Genomic DNA, 10,056 nt, shown 5'->3' with positions numbered 1-10,056 from the left:
ATTTTAAACTCCACCCACCTATCTTCAGAAAAACCATGACTGACGACACCACACAACATGCAGGGTGGAATAAACAAGCGTCAGTGAATGCTGTCATGCTGTCATGCGTCATCCAATCAGCACCACAGGATGACTATGGTGGTGTACACCATATGGTTACTATGGTGAAGGGAAGACCCCCCCACTACGCCTCACAAACACACTGTATCTATGATTTAAAACACTAGTCACACACAGAGCAGTCTGTTGAATACACACCGTCTCACTCTCACCACACACATGCACACGCACACACACACACATATATATACACACACACACAAAATCGCAACAGCTGAGGAACATTTCTATTGTAGGTTAGTAATTCCAAAATCCCCATTGGAATCAATAGATTTAACAGTTCACCAAGAACACAGAACACAAACTACATGAATGATGAAGAGATTTTCAAATGTCCAGGTTGAAATGACACACACACTACACATTACACGGTCATGTGAGTGACATGAGAGTAACCTCCTACACTGTCAGATAGAACACGGTGTGTGTATGTACGCATCTAGGTATACAGACCAAACTCCCTGGTACACTGTGATTCGTTCATCTGGGCAATGTAATGAATGTCAAATGTGTTCAGAAGTAATTACTTGTGTTCACTTCCTGCCTGGGCAGGACTGTTTTCACCTCTGCAGAGCACGGGACAGTCTAGATACTGGTGATGCAAAAACAGTGGACTAGATAGAGGAAGCAGAGCAGAGTGGAGCCTCAACCCAAAACAGACCCTCTGGAGGGAGATTGTGTTCATCAAACACTGCTGAGCTGTGTCCTCTTCACTTTGGCTTCAGCAAGCCCAAATGGAACTATCTGGAACATACAGTGCAGTCCCACATTAGAGAGAGGAGGGATGTGGTAGTCATGTTATATGATGCTCAAATAGACTGCTTTGGAACAGTTATTTTATGTTAAATTAAATAAGATCTGCGTACGATCCACTCCTCTTCCTGTTCCTCTGTTCACTTTACATCCGCTAGCATCACTGAACAATGCTGTCAATTATTAGCGTCTCTCCACGCTGTATTAACAGCCATCAAAGGCCTCCACCACCAGCCTAGCCAAGGGCTACAGTCAACATGGCTGACACAGTCAACATGGCTGACACAGTCAACATGGCTGATACAGTCAACATGGCTGACACAGTCAACATGGCTGATACAGTCAACATGGCTGATACAGTCAACATGGCTGACACAGTCAACATGGCTGATACAGTCAACATGGCTGACACAGTCAACATGACTGACACAGTCAACATGGCTGATACAGTCAACATGGCTGACACAGTCAACAGTCAACACAGTCAACATGGCTGACACAGTCAACATGGCTGACACAGTCAACATGGCTGACACAGTCAACAGTCAACACAGTCAACATGGCTGACACAGTAAACATGGCTTACACAGTCAACATGGCTGACACAGTCAACATGGCTGACACAGTCAACAGTCAACACAGTCAACATGGCTGACACAGTAAACATGGCTGACACAGTCAACATGGCTGACACAGTCAACAGTCAACAAAGTCAACATGGCTGACACAGTAAACATGGCTGACACAGTCAACATGGCTGACACAGTCAACATGGCTTACACAGTCAACATGGCTAACACAGTCAACATGGCTAACACAGTCAACATGGCTGACACCGTCAACATGGCTAACACAGTCAACATGGCTGACACAGTCACAGTCAACATGGCTGACACAGTCAACATGGCTGACACAGTCACAGTCAACATGGCTGACACAGTCAACATGGCTGACACAGTCAACATGGCTGACACAGTCAACAGTCAACACAGTCAACATGGCTGACACAGTCAACATGGCTAACACAGTCAACATGGCTGACACCGTCAACATGGCTGATACAGTCACAGTCAACATGGCTGACACAGTCAACATGGCTGACACAGTCACAGTCAACATGGCTGACACAGTCAACATGGCTGACACAGTCACTGCACTAAGGATGTAGCCCACATGGTGTCTCCTCCATATCCTTGTGTTGTTGTTCAGGGAACATACTTTTACCATTATACTGAATGTCAGGGACTGAATAGTTGTTCGTTCAGGGAACATACGTTTACCATTATACTGAATGTCAGGGAATGAATAGTTGGTTGTTCAGGGAACATACTTTTACCATTATACTGAATGTCAGGGAATGAATAGATGTTCGTTCAGGGAACATACTTTTACCATTATACTGAATGTCAGGGACTGAATAGTTGGTTGTTCAGGGAACATAGTTTTACCATTATACTGAATGTCAGGGACTGAATAGTTGTTCGTTCAGGGAACATACTTTTACCATTATACTGAATGTCAGGGAATGAATCGTTGTTGGTTAAGGGAACATACTTTTACCATTATACTGAATGTCAGGGAATGAATCGTTGTTGGTTAAGGGAACATACTTTTACCATTATACTGAATGTCAGGGAATGAATCGTTGTTGGTTAAGGGAACATACTTTTACCATTATACTGAATGTCAGGGAATGAATCGTTGTTGGTTAAGGGAACATACTTTTACCATTATACTGAATGTCAGGGAATGAATCGTTGTTGGTTAAAGGAACATACTTTTACCATTATACTGAATGTCAGGGAATGAATCGTTGTTGGTTAAGGGAACATACTTTTACCATTATACTGAATGTCAGGGAATGAATCGTTGTTGGTTAAGGGAACATACTTTTACCATTATACTGAATGTCAGGGAATGAATCGTTGTTGGTTAAGGGAACATACTTTTACCATTATACTGAATGTCAGGGACTGAATCGTTGTTGGTTAAGGGAACATACTTTTACCATTATACTGAATGTCAGGGAATGAATCGTTGTTGGTTAAGGGAACATACTTTTACCATTATACTGAATGTCAGGGAATGAATCGTTGTTGGTTAAGGGAACATACTTTTACCATTATACTGAATGTCAGGGAATGAATCGTTGTTGGTTAAGGGAACATACTTTTACCATTATACTGAATGTCAGGGACTGAATCGTTGTTGGTTAAGGGAACATACTTTTACCATTATACTGAATGTCAGGGAATGAAGCGTTGTTGGTTAAGGGAACATACTTTTACCATTATACTGAATGTCAGGGAATGAATCGTTGTTGGTTAAGGGAACATACTTTTACCATTATACTGAATGTCAGGGAATGAATCGTTGTTGGTTAAGGGAACATACTTTTACCATTATACTGAATGTCAGGGAATGAATCGTTGTTGGTTAAGGGAACATACTTTTACCATTATACTGAATGTCAGGGAATGAATCGTTGTTGGTTAAGGGAACATACTTTTACCATTATACTGAATGTCAGGGAATGAATCGTTGTTGGTTAAGGGAACATACTTTTACCATTATACTGAATGTCAGGGACTGAATAGTTGTTGGTTAAGGGAACATACTTTGACAGAAAGAGCAGATTACTTTGATCACATACAAAATAAACAACAAAACGTGATATAAAAACCTCTGCATTTGATTACATCATTTTCAGACAAAATACTTATATGATACTAGCATTTGAACTAATCCCTAGAGAACAGTGAATATAGATAATGTCAGGCATCCTCAAACATTGAAATAATTCAAACTGACAAACAAGTGTACACATGATTATGATCATTGGTCTCTCTGCTTCTCTTCCATTAATAAAGAAATTGACATTGACATTAATGCTGTATAGTCCAACGCTTTATGATGATAATAATACCCCTAATAATATACCCCCTGACTATTAGAAACAGAATAGTGGTTATTGTGACACATATTTCAATGATGGAGACCTGAGGTTGTAATTGCAAGAGCAGCAAAATAAATCAGACAAAGGATGTTGTAATGAATCAGCAGAATAGAATCCATATAGCGGCACGTTCCCATCAAACTGAAGTCTTGCTAACTGAAATATACTAACAGGCTCTGCCTTACTCCCGACACGTTATGATGGCTTACAACTGTTTCCTCAGCATGAGATATATTATATTACAACTAAAAACACGTATCATCCACTTCTTTCAATTATGACAAAAATGTTCAAATATACATAATGACACTTTCAATAATGCAATAATTACAGTGTTTGAGGTTTTAAGTGCACTTACAGCGAGCATATTCAAAGGTGTAATAACTTGTTTCTACATGACTTTGGGCTAATGTTACACCTTATAAAAACAGCACTTAAACATTTGTTATTAAAAGCATCAACATTCTCCTATTATACAAAACAAGTGTGATACCATGGTGTGCCAATTGTTTCTGTTCTTGATGTATATATATATATATATATATATATATATATATATATATATATATATATATTCTATTTGATTAAAATGCCACACTCAATAAATACGGAGCCTTATTCAAGGCAGGTGGGCCTGTGATCGATGGGAAGCTTTTAATAGCTTTGCCAGAAAACTGACACGTTAATACGTTTTCAATAGTCAGGAGTGTAATCGCTAGCTGGAGCCCCTCTCCCTCTATGTACTGTGTCTATTCCAAGCTGCAGCCCCAAAGGAGGGCGCATGGGTTTCATAATAAAACAATTACAGTGAGTGAGACTAGGGACACTTTACCCCTGAAATAAACGGAGTAGGAATCACACTTGTGGCCAGAACACGAACCACCCTCTGAATATGCCAATGGAAATATACAACATATAGTCCATCTTTATTTACAGTGTAACCAACATACTAATTTGCACAGTGCGGACTGTGCACACTATAGACAAAAGACAAAAGTAGCAAAAAATGTCAAGACAGTATTGCAAAGTTATATTGCACTTTTGGGGGTGCCATTTTCTGCTCACTGCTGCTTAGAAAAGTGAAACAAGTCACCTTTGGTAGTAACCATGTAACTAGTAGCCTAACTAGTAGCTCATGGTATTGAAAAAGTACTGAAAATTGTGACACCTACTCTGGAGTCCATATCGATGTAGGATCTTAATTTAATCACTCTGTTGTAGCAGAACATTCCTGCAATGCACAATATTTAAAATGTGTTGTGCATTTGAGGTTGAAAAAGGCTTCATTTCCATTTTGAAATGTCAGACTTAATCTTTGGGGTTCCTGAGTGGCACAGCGGTCTAAGGCACTGCATCTCAGTGCTAGAGGTGTCACTACAGACCCTGGTTCGATTCAGGCTGCCGTCTCAACCGGCCGTGATTGGGAGACCCATAGGGCGGCCCACAATTGGCCAAGCGTAGTTGAGGTTAAGGTTTGGCCAGGGTAGGTAGTCATTGTAAATAAGAATGTGTTCTTAACTGACTTATAGTTAAATAAAAACATGTCAAATTAAAATAAAAAACAATCCCTTACAAAAATGTACAAACCACTACAAAAATGTCAATTAATTATAATTCACATTTCCTGTTGCAGGATTATTTTCCTGCTGTAGAAAACTGTCTCAAATTAATATCCTACATCTATAGTTGCTTAGTTGGATCATCAATGTTTCTTGATCCCTAGGAGAGGGCAGGTATTGGATGCATTCAGCATCCAGCTGTGGGTGTGGAAAGCAGGCACAAGCCACATAAATATTTATTATTTGGGTTCGGTGGAGGTATTCGTCATTCAAAGCCTCTTCTGAAAACCACAGTGAAAAGCAGAGAGAGATATTTCGCTGATGATGATGTGTGTGTTCAGCCTCTTAAGCCCTGATGGGCTTTCATTACCAAACACACCTGTTCCTCTGGCAGGGGTCAGGGGGACGGAGTAGGACACACACACAGTGGTTCACTCACATTGTAAAAGTGTTTCTTGGGTTGTTTCCCCCCCCCATAAAATCTGGTATTTGAATCCATTTGACTGTCACCAACCTGTGTACCTCACTTCTCAAAGGCTTTTTGTTGCTGGCTTGGCTGAACGTAAACAGTACTGAAGTATAGAGACAGCGATACATAAACATAGAGGCACCTTTCAGCTGTCTAAATGCCCTTCAAATTTAATCTAGGGAACGAAGTGCTGCAAGTGCATTGCCGTATTGTGTGTGTGTGTGTGTGTGTGTGTGTGTGTGTGTGTGTGTGTGTGTGTGTGTGTGTGTGTGTGTGTGTGTGTGTGTCTGTGTGTGTGTGTGTGTGTGTGTGTGTGTGTGTGTGTGTGTGTGTGTGTGTGTGTGTGTGTGTGTGTGTGTGTGTGTGTGTGTGTGTGTGTGTGTGTGTGTGTGTGTGTGTTTGTGTGTGTGTGTGTGTGTGTATGGCTGGTTTGCATTTGTTCTGCTGTAGTGTTGGGTCCTCCACACGTTCTCTCTGTGTGCCATGTATATACATTCCTCTACTGCCAAGAGTGCTGCTTTCTACCACCCTGAGCACCAGCCTCAGGCCTGTAACACAACCGGGCCCCTGCCCTGCCTGCCTGCTTACCTGCAGAACAAATACACAATGTGACATCATGTCTCCCTCCATGTCTACCTGTCGGAGACAGGCTGGGCACATCAGGTTAAGGTTGGGCGACCGGTTTCTGGACCACATCCGTAGAGGTTAAGGGTGGACCGACCAGTCCCTGGAACGTCCTGATCCTGTTCCCATCTATAACTGACACAGTTTCTCCATTTAGACAACATGACATTATATTCCACTTTACCATTCACTAAAGCAATGTTCCTCATTTCGTTGGTCTGTTATGACAGATGCCTTACAGAATACATAATATAAATCATCAATCTACATTATTCAAGCTTGTATACTGGTGTGGTATTTTTGCTACCTTGTCTTTTTTCTCTACCCTTTCATAAGGAACTGCACAATGTACCTGTTATCAAAGGATGTTATCAAAACTCCCACATCTGAGAAAAGAAGTGACAGATGAGCTGAGAATTTTTTATATACGTTTAATAACAGTTTATATAGCAAGTAATATGGAACAAACAAACGGACAAGTCCACAAAGCCTGTATTGCTGTATATCAGGTCACAATCTAGGATCATTGTATTATGTTACCGATAAATAACTGGCAAACAAAGTGAAAGTAACGTTGTGTTTGACACAGATGTGATAAATACAAAACGTCCATGTTAAGACGTTGTGGAAATGGAAGTCACTCTCCCCCCTGCTTCAGTAGATGGCTAGCAGAAATTGTTAATACTATTAACTTCGAAAATATTCGTTTTTCCAGGACTTTCTCCTCCAGCAGATTTCTCAAGGATTTGGGTCCGTTTCTGGACCGTCTGGACAGAGACTGACTGGGAACACTGACTGGGAACACTGAATGGGAACACTGACTAGGAACACTGACTGGGAACACTGACTTGGAACACTGACTAGGAACAATGAATAGGAACACTGACTGGGAACACTGACTGGGAACGCTTATTGTTGTTGTATCTGTCATTGTCGCTCTATTCTTGTCCCATGTCTTACCCATGCAATACTCCCATGCAATACTTTACTTCATATGTCTTTTGTTTTGTACTAAATTAATTAATAAAACCCTTTAAAATAAAATATTTAAAAAAGAAAAGATGTTGTGGAAATTAGATTCATTTAAAAGTAAAATAAAACAAACGGCCAGATCTAAATACATTGTGGCGTTTGATCTCTTTGATATGAATGACGAATGTCTGGAAACAGAACTTTGAAATAAATTGATTCACATCAATCGAATCTAGCTGTCCTTGAGACTGAGCGTTTAATCAAGCGCCTATTTCACATTAAAGCAATGTTTTCTACAGCAGTCTATATAACATTTGAGTGGGCTTCCACATTTCCAAAGTCCACTGCAATATGGTATTCATTCGTTTATGCAATTTGTGAGTCTTACTATATTAATATAATGAATGCTTCTCATTTAATATTTCTATGAATGATGCATTACAGAAAAAGTTGGAAGCAATTTGGAAGCCTTAATAATTATTAGAATATTAAGCTTATAATAATAACTATAATGCTTGAATATATTATTTCGATTGATTGGTTTTGGGTTTAAATGACAACAACATCTCTGAGATGTGTGCATCCCGTGGAAACAAATGGTGAATAGTGTCATTGGTTCGTTGGTGGAAAATATAATCACCCGTGAGTTTTACACAAGGTCTCTGATACCGGAGGGACTGGGGAAGAAAGTCCGCAAATGAGCAGCAATGTGGAGATGTGCTCTATTTAATTTAATATGGAAGGCGGATTTGGATAACCCTGTTTTATAGCGTCCTTAACGTCCCTGCATTTGCCTTTGTTTTTTATTGTTGACAGTAAAGGAGAAAATGCTATCTCTAGGCCAGTCTAACAGGTAGGATTGGCCTTTGCTTGCTCTAAAGAGAAACATATAAAGACTAATAACTAAACCATGTAGCCTAATTTACGATTATATATTTTTTAGTTAATTTAACAACCAAAGGAATCACGAAACCAATCACCACGAACTGCATAGATAAAACAGAACACCGAGTAGGCCTAATGTGTACTATAGCGTGTGGTTAAATTAACAAGGCCACTTTAATGCAGCCTGTATTGAACTTTGTTATGTTGGGTTAAATACGTTTCCCTGGGTAGTAAATAATACCAATGAATTATTTAAGTGATTGAATGTTCACGTCCGTTTCCTGTAATATCACCATGTAGCCATGTCCAATAGTATTAACCGAAATCTCTATCGTCTCATTATTTTATTTATTGAACATTCGTTTTGTAGCATCTGAAAGGCATGCAGGCCTTCGCTCTCAAAGTGATCTACAGCAAAAAGCACTCATTTTCAAATAGCTCCAACGATGGAGGCTGCCTTTGACTAGGCCTTTGCTACGTTTTTGGGAAACGTTTCATAATAGGCTAATTATGTTTTTGTATATTGCGTTTGATATACTTAATTAAACAGTAAATTAGACATGTATCCTAATTAAAAGTTTGACTCGATTTCAACCCACGCATGCAATATGTTTTACATAAACAATGAGTGTGAGATTGTGCTAAATTCGCTTAATTGATGACATTACATTTTAATGTAGCCTAATCATGTCTTACTACTCTGTCATCACCACTTCACTTGTAGGTTTTAGGAGGGTGTCAGTCTCGTTTCCAAGCTCATTACCCATGAACTACACCGTGAACATTCAGCGATCAAAGAACCATGTTGTTGCAGATAGCCTACTGCAGAGATATTTTACGCGGAATATTTTTCACCAGAGGGGCTTTACACAGCAATCCCTGTAGTAAGATTATAGCCCAATAGCCATATGTTCAATGCTTAATACAGTGACTATAGTAGCCAAGCATGTTCTTCTCCAATTCAATTCCAATATTTAATTTGCTGAGCAATATCCCACAAAATTGGAGATAACAATTAAATAAGTAACTCAAGGAGGAAAATATGTTTTATTCCTGCTTGTGACAAATAAATGTCCCACGAGCTCATTAACATAGGCCTAATCTGTTATTCAAATATTGAAGTAAGTGGCAATAGAAAACACGATGACTACGTTTTGACATTTCAGTGATGTGCTTGTTGCCGAGTTCGCAACAATTGTTGTAATAGAGATATATCTCCAATTATTAAGACATATTGGACTAATTTCACAGAAATTATTATTTGAGCCCATAAGCCTTTAGGACCAAATTGTATGATTTTGTTGAATTAGACGTGGTTATATCGTTATATCAGTGTGGTTCATTTATCGATGGGACTCATTCAACCTTTGCAAACGAGTCTAATTAGAGAACCCGTGCTATAGGCTTAAGGTAAATAAGTTGCATTAAAGCTTGAACCCGGCGATATTAAATTAATCACATCAAGAGTGGAAGGGTTTGACACGGAGATAAATTATAAGTGCAATGTGATTTATTTCCAATCAGTTGATAACATGAGAAAAAGGGCCTTCAAAAAGTTTTAAAAAGATCGATCAACGGAATATAAGGATGAAGTTGTAGATATTCTGAATATATGCCAACTCATCTTTAACGATAGAAAATATTTTCTGAGTGATGTGGTTTCCAGAAAAATAAAATGTAATTCTGCTTAAAACACACATACCCCCCCAACATATAAA

Source organism: Oncorhynchus kisutch, linkage group LG3 (genome assembly GCF_002021735.2).
Source record: "Oncorhynchus kisutch isolate 150728-3 linkage group LG3, Okis_V2, whole genome shotgun sequence".
In the NCBI taxonomy this organism is placed as follows: Eukaryota; Metazoa; Chordata; class Actinopteri; order Salmoniformes; family Salmonidae; genus Oncorhynchus; species Oncorhynchus kisutch.
This window is presented reverse-complemented; position numbering follows the sequence as displayed.